General features: G+C 43.2%; 1 protein-coding gene and 3 long non-coding RNA genes across 8 annotated transcripts in view; 1 reads left to right on the plus strand and 3 right to left on the minus strand.

Moving 5' to 3' along the window:
• Positions 1 to 68: 68 nt before the first annotated feature.
• On the minus strand, positions 69 to 1,067 carry LOC120724868. The gene is made up of 3 exons (XR_005694020.1): positions 990 to 1,067; positions 805 to 871; positions 69 to 657 (listed from the first exon to the last, which is right to left on the minus strand). It is a non-coding gene; the product is annotated as an uncharacterized LOC120724868 (long non-coding RNA).
• Positions 1,068 to 2,107: 1,040 nt separating this feature from the next.
• LOC120724983 lies at positions 2,108 to 7,203 on the minus strand. Of its 4 annotated transcripts, XR_005694036.1 has the most exons (7): positions 7,069 to 7,203; positions 5,971 to 6,079; positions 5,786 to 5,852; positions 5,554 to 5,638; positions 4,289 to 4,472; positions 3,054 to 3,156; positions 2,108 to 2,371 (listed from the first exon to the last, which is right to left on the minus strand). It is a non-coding gene; the product is annotated as an uncharacterized LOC120724983 (long non-coding RNA). The 4 variants fall into 4 exon arrangements; XR_005694032.1 differs by lacking the exon at positions 2,108 to 2,371 and having other exon boundaries at positions 3,027 to 3,156; XR_005694034.1 differs by lacking the exon at positions 2,108 to 2,371 and having other exon boundaries at positions 3,027 to 3,156; positions 7,055 to 7,203.
• A 213-nt stretch (positions 7,204 to 7,416) lies between these two features.
• Positions 7,417 to 12,318, plus strand: part of LOC120725229 (kinesin-like protein KIF1B) — a 113,543-nt gene continuing 108,641 nt past the window's right edge. For both annotated transcript variants that reach the window (XM_040018033.1, XM_040018109.1), the window contains exon 1: positions 7,417 to 7,774. The gene's annotated coding sequence lies outside the window, so the exon portion shown is untranslated. The remainder of the gene's footprint in view (positions 7,775 to 12,318) is intronic.
• LOC120725699 lies at positions 9,290 to 12,178 on the minus strand. The gene is made up of 2 exons (XR_005694199.1): positions 10,540 to 12,178; positions 9,290 to 10,390 (listed from the first exon to the last, which is right to left on the minus strand). It is a non-coding gene; the product is annotated as an uncharacterized LOC120725699 (long non-coding RNA).

Genomic DNA, 12,318 nt, shown 5'->3' on the forward strand with positions numbered 1-12,318 from the left:
TAAAAAACAGCTGAGGGGGAAAACACTGATCTGGAAACGTCTGAGTGTTACAGAGGATATACACTGTGGTTCAGTGTCACACAATCACAAACAAATACAGCAAAGTACTAAAAAGGGTGTTGCCTCCAAAGATTGCTTTTACTGGTTTGGAGCTTAGGAGGCTTAATAACAACAGGCATGAATGAAGACAGATCAGAACAGCTGTTTGATCACAGCATCCAGTACCAACACAATCATCCACACTCAAGAGCCTGTTGGCTTCAGAGTCAGCAGCTGAATGTCTAAAATATCAAATGTCATTTTTGGTCCATCAGCTACAGCATGAACTGCTTAAAGTGAGAAGCAGCCTGAAGCCCGACAGATTCATCTTTCCAGACTGAAAATATCTCAGAGTGAACCGAGTGGTGCGTTTTCAGGGTGATCTCACAAAGTCAAATCCCTTTAATGATGTTCTGTCCTGTCTTCCTCTATCAAAAGCACACAAACACTATAAAACATTGTTTCGGTGCTTTGGGGTTTTGTTTTCTACACAGAGGTATAGCACGACTAGACCCTAAAGGCAGGCTGCTCACCTACAACCAGCTCACGAACATCTTTCCAATGGAGCTCGCTGCCCTTCTCGTGGATGAGGGTCACTGTGATCCTCCGCTGGATCCCCTGCAGCAAACATAACAGGAGCTCAGGATCACAGTGAGCACAGCTAGAGCAACATTACGCTTTAAAAGAAGATATTCAACTGTGTACAAAGGAAGCAGTTACCACTGTGTGAGTAATAAGGAAACAACATGTGCACCAATCCTGTACCTGGTGCAGCAGGTAGGTACCATGACAGGGCAGGCCTCCACTGTGATCCACGATGGCTGGGATGTACCTGTGCATGGAGGGAGGAGGTGACACAACATCCCAACTTATAATATTCTTCCTGGAGATCATTTTTATGGTTCCTTTAAAGCTTGTGCGTGAATATAACACTCCAGGTGGATACTCACTCTCCAGTGGGCTCCAGCTCGCTGATCTCAAACCAGACCAGCAGGTCGTACTTGCTGACACACTGACCCAGGATGGATTGTTTGGTGTCAATTGGAGTGCAATGCACAACTCCACCACCCACGCACGCGCACACGCGCCTGCACACACGCTGCGCCCCACACCACGCACCACACACACGCGCACACACGCCACACACACACGCACCACCACACCGCGCACACACACACACACCACCCACACACACACACACACCCACACACCACGCCCCCACCACACCACACACCCCACACACACACACACACACACACCACACCACACACGTCAACGTTAACCAGTGGGTTTGTCTGGATTTAAGAGAAGATGAATAAAGTGAGCAGTATTTACTACATGCTTTGGGTGACTAAATGGAGGATGGGATAGGTGAAATGAAAACACTACTGACCCTTTATACTGAGCCAATAGCTCACACATATCTTCTATTAAATACTGTCTAAAGAGCCAGTAATCACAGAGGATAAGATACTGGAAGCAAACTGAAATGTTAGGAGGAACTAAATCACACATTACAACACCAGTGGCAGCACCCTGCTGTCTCACACATCGGGATCACGGTCCTGTTGAAACAGGCTAATCGCTAAAGCTCACAGTTGCATTCTTCTATACTCAATATGATCGAAAGGAATGTTATGACACTTGAAAACTGCTCTATTCACGTCTTCTTTTGGTGTGAATGATATGTCAGCAAGGTGCAGCACTCATAACCACAGCAGAGCTTTACCGTGCTACTGCCTGCTGCCACAGAGCACTATAAGAGCACAGCACGACTCTAATCACTACAGCACCAGCATCAAATGTCTGGCTCATTAGCTACAACAGAGTCCACTGTACCAACCATGATGCTTGGGGACAGTTAGCACAGGGTCACTGGCCACTGGGAGGAAGGGGAAGTGAGAGAGCTGGTCAGTCTCGTCCTCCAGAATGGCCACAGCAGAGGACGCCAGGGAGTTGGCGTGCTCGGACAGCGTGTCCAGTACTTTGCCGTTTACATAGCCGCTCACAAGGTAGCGGATCAACTCCATCTTACGGGTATAGTCTGGATGTGCGATACTGATGAACGGTGAGAGAGATTGAAGTAGAAAAGTAGAGAAAGGAGGACAGAGTTGGGTAAGAGGATTATATAAATAAAAGATACATACATATCCAAAGGAGGTGAGAAATGACAAGGGGAAAAAAGTGGAAGGTCACATGAGGCAGCTTATGTAAAAAAAATCAACATAAAATTATTGATGGCAAAGAACACATTGAAGTGACATGGAAACACTCGCCTGGTTTGGACAGAGGCATGGGAATAGGATAGTACTTCCTGGATGCTGTTGGAGGACTGTTGACATAATAAAAATACCTTTTTTCTATATATGCATATAAAATTAGCCAATGTGATTAGAATACAATCGTTTACACATTTCTAACAAAATCTGCTGCATTAAATATGAATTATCACTGCACGACTGGATCTGCTGTTTGACCCCCACCAACCTGGTCCCGTCCTGATATTCTAACTCTGTAATATGCAACTTCTGTCAGTGTCCTGATACTGGAAACTGAATTTCCCAGAGGAACCACCCGAGGGATTAATAAAGTTCTATCTAATCTACATCGACAACAGAAAAAGAAAACCTGCTGCTTGCAACAGCATTGTGTTAGAAGCATTTTTACTGGAGTGAATGCATTTAACTGTACTTGCATCATCTCTTAAAAGTACTTATATATTGCAATAAGACTGCAAAAAGCAAAGGGGACTGAATTCTATAGTATGTGGTATGTGTATAAGGTGACACATGTATGCAGTTTCCTGCCATTAGTGTAATGTAAACTTGGAATCATCACATATCTACAGGTATTTGTACTGAATGGAATGAGCTGAAAAGCAGCTTTACAGTATATTAATCAGAACAATGCTGCTCTCTAATATATCTTGGTAAAGTGCAGAAAAATCTAATGTTTTATATGATACAGTGTGATTTCAGTAACATATCATAATGGAGGCTTCAGCAAGTACTTACGAAGGAAATCTTTCCTCTGCTCTTCAGTTAGTTCATCAAATACCTCCCAAAACATCTGTATGGTGGGGTGGCGGTCATGATATCTCCAACCATAACTTGTGTTCTGAAAACAGTGAAAATGACTGTTATAATCATAGAGTTTGTAAGGTCAGGCACATATACACTATGTTGCCAAAAGTATTCCCTAACCCATCCAAATCATTCAATTAATGTGTTCCAATCACTTCCATGGACACAGGTGTATTAGATCAAGCACCTAGGCACGCAGACTACTTCTACAAACATGTGTGAAAGGACGAGTCGCTCTCAGGAACTGAATGAATTCCAGCATGGTAATGTGATAGGATGCACCAGTGCAACAAGTCCAGTCATGAAATTTCCTCGCTATTAAATATTCCGTAGTCAGCTGTTAGTGATATTATAACAAAGTGGAAGTAATTGGAAATGACAGTGAGTCAGCTGATGCTAAGGCTCATAGTGCACTTAAGTCACCAATATCTGCAGTCTGCTGTTGTTACAGATGTCCAAACTTCATTGGTTTCCATGGCTGAGCAGCTGCATCCCAGCCTTACACTGACAAACACAATGCAAAGCGTCAGATGGAGTGATTTAAGCATCTCAACACTGGACTCTAAAGCAGTGGAGATGTGTTTACTGGAGTGACGAATCACACTTCTCTGACTGGCAATCCGATGGATGTGTCAGGGTTTGGTGGTTGCCAGAAGTACTTGTCTGACTGCACTGTGCCAAGTGTAAAGTGTGGGCATGTGTGCACATGGCTGGGCACCAGTGCACAATACAAGGTCCATAAAGACATGGATGAGTGAGTTTGGTGTAGAAGAACTGGACTAGCCTGCACAGAGTCCTGACCTCAACCTGATAGAACATCTTTGGGATGAATTAGAGCAGCAACTGTGAGCCAGGCCTTCTCCTCCAACATCAGTGTCTGACACCATAAATGCACCTCTGGAAGAATAGTCAAAAAATTCCCATAAACACACCTAAACCTTGTGGAAAGCTTTCCCAGAAGAGTGGAAGCAGTTATAGCTGCGAAGGGTGGGCTGACTATTATATTATACTATCATACAAAAGTCTGGATTAAGACTGAGATGTGACTCAAGTTCATATTTGTGTTAAAGCAGCCGACTGAATGCTTTTGGCAGTATGCAGTACACAGTTATTGTGCTACAGGACAGCTGTGAAACTACAGCCTGTGTCTGTTTGGCTGACTGTACCTGTCTGAACTTTTCCCAGTCATGCACGTCCTGGCCGACCAGCACTCCCTGCAGCTCCTCTGGTCGAAACAGCCTCACCAAATCCTGCTCACACACCAGGAAGAAGCCTCGCTTGAACTCCTGGAACAGACTCTCCACTGATGTGTTGAAGGCATGATTCACATAGGCCTCCACAAACTCCTTCCTGTTTAGGAGGGAAAATGTTAAATTAGCAAACATTTCACAGAGACAAAGGTGCTGCAGATGAACCTCACAAACACTTCATGTTTTATATTTACCTCATATTAAGACCTACTAAGGACCTGATTGTTTTTAATTATGTCCTGATACATAAAACCTGAGAGCTCACATATCCAGTCATCCACCCATTCACGCACACATTCACACACTGGTGATGGCAAGCTACATTGTAGCCACAGCCACCCTGGGGCGCACTGACAGAGGCGAGGCTGCCGGACACTGGCGCCACCGGGCCCTCTGACCACCACCAGTAGGCAACGGGTGAAGTGTCTTGCCCAAGGACACAACGACCAAGACTGTCCAAGCCGGGGCTCGAACCGGCAACCTTCCGATTACAAGGCGAACTCCCAACTCTTGAGCCACGATCGCCCCAGCAGGGGGCACTATCAGCCACAGTCTGGGAGCCAGATATGCTCTGCTGGTGCCTCATTGTTACAGAGGAAAGACTCTATAGTGAGAAACAGCTGAGGGGGAAACACTGATCTGGAAACGTCCGAGTGTTACAGAGGATATACACTGTGGTTCAGTGTCACACAATCACAAACAAATACAGCAAAGTACTAAAAAGGGTGTTGCCTCCAAAGATTGCTTTTACTGGTTTGGAGCTTAGGAGGCTTAATAACAACAGGCATGAATGAAGACAGATCAGAACAGCTGTTTGATCACAGCATCCAGTACCAACACAATCATCCACACTCAAGAGCCTGTTGGCTTCAGAGTCAGCAGCTGAATGTCTAAAATATCAAATGTCATTTTTGGTCCATCAGCTACAGCATGAACTGCTTAAAGTGAGAAGCAGCCTGAAGCCCGACAGATTCATCTTTCCAGACTGAAAATATCTCAGAGTGAACCGAGTGGTGCGTTTTCAGGGTGATCTCACAAAGTCAAATCCCTTTAATGATGTTCTGTCCTGTCTTCCTCTATCAAAAGCACACAAACACTATAAAACATTGTTTCGGTGCTTTGGGGTTTTGTTTTCTACACAGAGGTATAGCACGACTAGACCCTAAAGGCAGGCTGCTCACCTACAACCAGCTCACGAACATCTTTCCAATGGAGCTCGCTGCCCTTCTCGTGGATGAGGGTCACTGTGATCCTCCGCTGGATCCCCTGCAGCAAACATAACAGGAGCTCAGGATCACAGTGAGCACAGCTAGAGCAACATTACGCTTTAAAAGAAGATATTCAACTGTGTACAAAGGAAGCAGTTACCACTGTGTGAGTAATAAGGAAACAACATGTGCACCAATCCTGTACCTGGTGCAGCAGGTAGGTACCATGACAGGGCAGGCCTCCACTGTGATCCACGATGGCTGGGATGTACCTGTGCATGGAGGGAGGAGGTGACACAACATCCCAACTTATAATATTCTTCCTGGAGATCATTTTTATGGTTCCTTTAAAGCTTGTGCGTGAATATAACACTCCAGGTGGATACTCACTCTCCAGTGGGCTCCAGCTCGCTGATCTCAAACCAGACCAGCAGGTCGTACTTGCTGACACACTGACCCAGGATGGATTTGGTGATGGTGTTCAACTTGGAGGCTGCAACTGGCACACACACACACACACACACACACACACACACACACACACACACACAACGTTAACAAGTGGGAATTTGTCTGGATTTAAGAGAAGATGAATAAAAGTGAGCAGTATTTACTACATGCTTTGGGTGACTAAATGGAGGATGGATAGGTGACATGAAAACAGTACTGACCCTTTATACTGAGCCAATAGCTCACACACTTCTATTAAATCTGTCTAAAGAGCCAGTAATCACAGAGGATAGATACTGGAAGCAAACTGAAATGTTAGGAGGAACTAAATCACACATTACAACACCAGTGGCAGCACCCTGCTGTCTCACACATCAGGATCACGGTCCTGTTGAAGCGGGATAATTGCTAAAGCTCACAGTTGCATTCCTCTATACTCAATATGATCGAAAAAACTATTTTAACAAACAATTAAAAAAGGAACAAGTAAAAGATCTACTATAGCCAAAAGAAGACCGTTTACAGACTATAGCCCTGTGAACAAGTATTTGCCTCCTTTCTCATTTCCTATCTTATTCCATATTTGTCACACTTACACCTTTCACATCAATACATTTATAACATTAGACAACAATGTCTAATATTCAACGGCAGTTTTCAAGGGCAAAACGCTATCCAAACATACTTGGTCCTATATGAAAAAGTAATCACACAGAAAACCTGATACCTTGTGTGTCACCTCTGACACCAACAACTGCAGCAAGCGTTTGGTGCTAGAGGTCACATTTGGACTCTGGACCTCTGTGGAGTGTGCACATGATCTCATTACTGTCTAAAAATCCAAGGAGTGCTGAATCATTGAAAAATACACAGTAACAGGTGTGTAGCATCGCTAACTAGCTAGCAACAAGCCTCTAACACAGTGTGTGTATGCTAGCGGCTAATCTAGCAAACAAATGAACAGAGTGCTTTTAGCTGTTGCACAAGGATAAGATGATAAACTGTGTGTCTTTTTTATAATCACCTGCTTCAATTTACCTTAATCCAAGGAGTGCTCAGTGTGGGTAAATCTGCCATGAGCAGATAAAGTGGATGAGTGGGACTAGGTAGGTGTGCCGAAAACAGGCAACAAAGCTGACGCTGAAGAGTGTGCTGAGAACATAGTGGCGCTGCCAGCAGGTTTCCGGCTAGCAGGAAGACTTTGGTGCAATAACACCTCCAACATTGGCAGTCCCATTTTGTGAAAGCCAATAAAGAAATAGCTAGGTTTCCATGTGTCATTTGTGTGGAACAATGCTGCACAACAAGCTAAATAGATTTTAAAAAAACGAAAAAAAAATTTGTTGAGCAACAGAAGATAAATGTCCTTTTTTTTCTATTTTCTTCTGGCCGGCTGTGTGGTGCACAGCCTTAAGAGGCCAGCATTCAGACCCCAGAGTTTAACGGCCAAGTTCGAGTCTCTGACGGTCTGTCTGCTATAGCGGGGTAGGCCGAGCGAAAGACGAAGCTCCGGGCTCCTCCTTTTTCTCCTTTCTCTTTTTTTCATTCACATTTATTTACATTTATTTATTTTTATTTAGACATCAAGCTGCAAGTAAAAGCTCAGGGAAACACTTTTAAGGCGCCCTTTAAGGTACCCTATATATGTCCTTTCACATCTTATCACTTCACACAGTGCTATGGGCCAGTCTACACCTGCTACTTTCTGCACAAGCTTTTATCACACAAGACCCGCTGTTTACAGGTAAGAAACACAGTGTCAGTAATGTTAAAGTGGCTGTGTGGAGTAGCACAGCCACTGCTAATATAACACTTTTCACATGCATTTCTACATATTACAGTGTCTTTTACTGTCTTTATGGTGCTAGCTTAAAGTCATGCTGTAAATGTTAGCTTGTAGTGAAACATATTCAGACCATGTTAGGACAGAAATATTGGCTTCTATCATGACTAGTTAACAGAGATGTTAACTGCCCACGCGTTACTGTAATCCGATTACTTTTTTCAAGTAACGTGACACACTGTTTACAGCAACACTGTTTACAGCAACAATACTGCACAACAAGCTAAATAGATTTAAAAAAAAACGAAAAAAATTGTTGAGCAACAGAAGATAAATGTCCTTTTTTTCTATTTTCTTCTGGCCGGCTGTGTGGTGCACAGCCTTAAGAGGCCAGCATTCAGACCTCAGAGTTTAACGGCCAAGTTCGAGTCTCTGACGGTCCGTCTGCTATAGCGGGGTAGGCCGAGCGAAAGACGAAGCTCCGGGCTCCTCCTTTTTCTCCTTTCTCTTTTTTTTTCATTCACATTTACACTGAAGCTGTGTTCACATTCATCCTTTAATCATGACAAAACGTGAGGAATCACACTGAGGTGAGACCTTGACAACAGACAAATCAGAAGCCGACACCAATGATAAGAAAGAAATTCATTTACAGACACGTGAAAAAGCAGTTTAAGCTTCTAGATCTGGATGATTACAACACATCATTATTTATTTAAAGCAACCCAAAATGCACAAATGACTATAACCAAGTACATCCTGTGATTCAGCAGCTGATGGAACCAACTTTAGCAGCAAAAACTTGAGTTAATCATTTTTCATTAGTGTTTCACAGCCAGAGATGGGCAGTAACGCGGGGTAAAGCGTTACTGTAATCCAATTACTTTTTTCAAGTAACGAGTAATGTAAGGGATTACTATTGCAAAAAAGGTAATTAGATTACTGTTACTTTCCCGTAAGCACGCTGCGTTACTGCGTTACTAAAACCGTAATATTTTTGCCAGAGTGCCTCATGACAATAACAGCTGTGTGCAGATCAACAATGGATAATCTATGGAGGAGTGCAGAGAGAGTATGACCGTGCAGCGTTTAAAGCGTGGAAGTACTGAGCTTACTTTGAGTTTGATTCCGTAAAAAGTGACAAAAACTTTTAGAAACTTCTTTTTACAGCGAAAAAACCCTTAACTTCAGAGCAAGCACCGAGTACGCTACTACGGGATTGGAAATTCACAGAGAGACTCGCGGATTCTTCCACAAATTTCTTCTAGTCAGGATGTTGCATATAATTTAATTTTTGCTTGATGCATAAAGTAAAAAGATTCAAACTAATAAAACAAGTTTTAAAAACAGACTTTTCCATTTGATTACATTTTGTATGATGGATGATGCAGTTGGCAGTTAGCAGTGCATTCATGGACATCTTTAAACTATTAATTGAAGAATCTTTGGTGATGATGGCATGAACTAGAAGCGTGAGCTCCAGGTGAGACTGCACAGAACAACAAGTGTCCTTAAACTGCATCAACTGATGACTTCTCACAATTTTATTCCACTGTGTGTTTTTATCATTGAACGTTTCTGTCTTCAGGTTTCTCTCAGACCAAGATTGAATGTGATGACAAGGGTGATGGATGGTGTGACATGTGCTGCTGGCCCACAGAACCAGGTGAGTATGCTGTCCATGTGCTCTGCAACAATGAGGACATCCAACACTCTCAGTTAAGATTAGTTTTCGTGATTGTTGCCTCAAGGCCTGAGATCATGGTGGTGGGCTTGTGATGGACACACATGGCTGAAACCTCTCCTGTAGAGGCTAAGCCCAGGCTTGAAGCCACTGGGGTGTTCGTTGGCGGGGGTGACGCGATGTCACTGGTATGCATGAAGTTATTAAACTTGATACAGTCCAATAACTCCAGCCTTACTCATCTTGTCCTTCAGATTCTTTATTTCCAGGATTTAACAGCAGCGCAGCGATCACAAACTGTTTGCTTCCTCCCGATCAACAACACAGCTGCCGCTAATTACGTGTGTCTACCTTAAATATCTTCACAAACTCAAAATGTGACCTCTAGCACCAAACGCTTGCTGCAGTTGTTGGTGTCAGAGGTGACACACAAGGTATACCACAGATGTCGTTATACTGCTCCAGCTGTGTATTGCTAGCTGTGGGGAGGCTTTTTATCTTGTTTACAGCATCTCTCCTGAGCAGGAAGCTCTGCCAGCCCAGCTCGGCTCTGAGCCAGACGTTATAGTATGAGTGGACCAAGATGATGGTGCTTCCCATCACACTCCACTCGCCAAATACAGTCTCTGATACACCACAGCACACCGCAACCTGGTGAGGTAACAAATCACTGACAGTGAGGCAGAGACAGTGCTGATGCATTACATGACAGTGTTGGTTTACAGTCAGAACTTAGCAAAGAGTTGCTGTACGTGTGTGTGACACATACCAGAAACTCCAGCAATCTGTACGTCCCATTTACACAATATATGACTTCATCCATGTTCTCCACTGGAGCTTTACGAAACTCCTCCACCATGAAGAGAACAACAGGTCAACAGAGTGCCAAGCACCTGGCGGTAGAGTGTTTCAGAGTTATTATGGAATTAAAAAACAAGCAAATATACATGTTTAATTATTATTGGCCTGAACTGTTTGGGTAGAGCAAGTTTAAACTATTTAATTTAATGTTTTTGCACACTGCGATGCGGTTGTGTGTTACCTGGAGAGAGGTGAGGATTGAGGAGGAGATGATGATGAGAAGCCAGACGTCCATGTGGAAGAACTGGCAGATCATAAAAGCCATGTACGCTGGAAAGATCAGCAGGAAGGGACAGAGAGAAACTGCACGGAAGTGCTTCCACAAACTCCTACGGGACGGGCAGCAAAACCAGCGTATGAGAAAGCAGTCAGGTTGATAACAGGCTTTGCAAACACACATTCAGTCAGATTACATTTATTGATGTCAAAAAGACAAACTGCCTGTTTAAGAATGAAGAAAGAAGGACAGTACACCGTAGTATTACTTAACTTATGATGTTAGCATGAGTTGTACTGATGACCATAGATAATGAATTCTGTGATAATTAACTAACTACCCATAGTTATTAATAGTTGTTTATGATCAGTAAAAAATAAAACAAACAGTGGGACACAGAGTTTTCTTAACAATAAACACATGAAAAAAGTCTTTGGTATATTATCTTAATTGCCTCTAGATGCTCCCAGGGCTAGGACTCAGCTATCTCCAGCATGGACTGCAGGATGGAAGCAACAACAATAAAGAGGATGATAGAGAGGAGGAAGGCTCTGTGGATGACCTGCAGCTCAATGAGGCCAGTTTGGACAGCAAGGATTAGCAAGGTGATCCCTTCAGTCATCCCCCTGCACAGAGAGGAAACAAATTAGAGCAACACACCACAATTATATGCCTTGGCTTTGCACTCAAGTTGGAGATCATATACAGGTTTATCCAGACTTGACCTTTGGGTATACAATGTCAATTATTTTATCCTATTAGACAGTTGTGTGAAATGCAGACATCCTTAAAGAATAGTGTAGTAGCGGCCGGTAATAAACCAGTCCTCATAAAGGAACAGTGCTCTTTAATGAATTCAGCACAGACTTTACATCGTAGAGGTAACAGGGAGACACAACAAGTTATCAGTTAGCCATCTAACTATACTCTAACTCTAAAACTTTTCCAACTCCACTTTACTCTTATTTCACGACACCACCCTCTAGTGGTGCAATATGGTACGATCATTACAGGACAACATCTCCTCTCTCTTTATGAAAAGAGTTCACCAAATAGCCTAGTACAGAAATAAAGTAATTCACTGTTTAGCAAGTCACACATACACTTGTGAACTTAAATGTCGCAATAGTTATACCATCAGAATACTACAACTAGCAAAGCTTAATAAGCCTGAAACTATATTGCACTCCTACGTAAAATGAAAAGAAATTATTATTCCAGTTTTTCCATGACAATTTTTTCTTAGTGCATTGGTGGCAGAAAATCAGTTCTTTTTAAACTCAAGATAGAACAAGTAATAACATTTCTCTAATGTTCTTTTTCAAGCAACCTATTATGGTACAATATAGTCTTTGTGCCAGCGAGGCTTGTACTTGACGCGTGGCAGTCTTCTGGCAGTAGGTGAGCCAGTCTGAGTGTGGTGCAGCCTAGCAGTGTCAGCGTTCTTTTCAGTCACTGGGCGACAGCGTGCTAGATGAGTGGCATTCCAACTCTTTCCATCACTCAGTAAGAAGGCATTCAAGCCTTTGGCTTTTGTTACTGTTACAGGAGGGGTAAATCTGGGATGTCCTTTGGGAACATGGTGGGGTTTCCTTATCCTCACACTCTCAAGACCAAGTTTTTTCCACGGTCCATCAGGCAGTGGGATGGGTTGGAGAGGAGCAGGATTAGTATGTGCAGTTTTGTCATTGGACTGGCAAAGGAGGCATGAGGTTATGGCAGACTGAACTTGCGAGTCCATTT

This window comes from Simochromis diagramma, unplaced genomic scaffold (assembly GCF_900408965.1).
Source record: "Simochromis diagramma unplaced genomic scaffold, fSimDia1.1 OVJJ01000359.1, whole genome shotgun sequence".
In the NCBI taxonomy this organism is placed as follows: Eukaryota; Metazoa; Chordata; class Actinopteri; order Cichliformes; family Cichlidae; genus Simochromis; species Simochromis diagramma.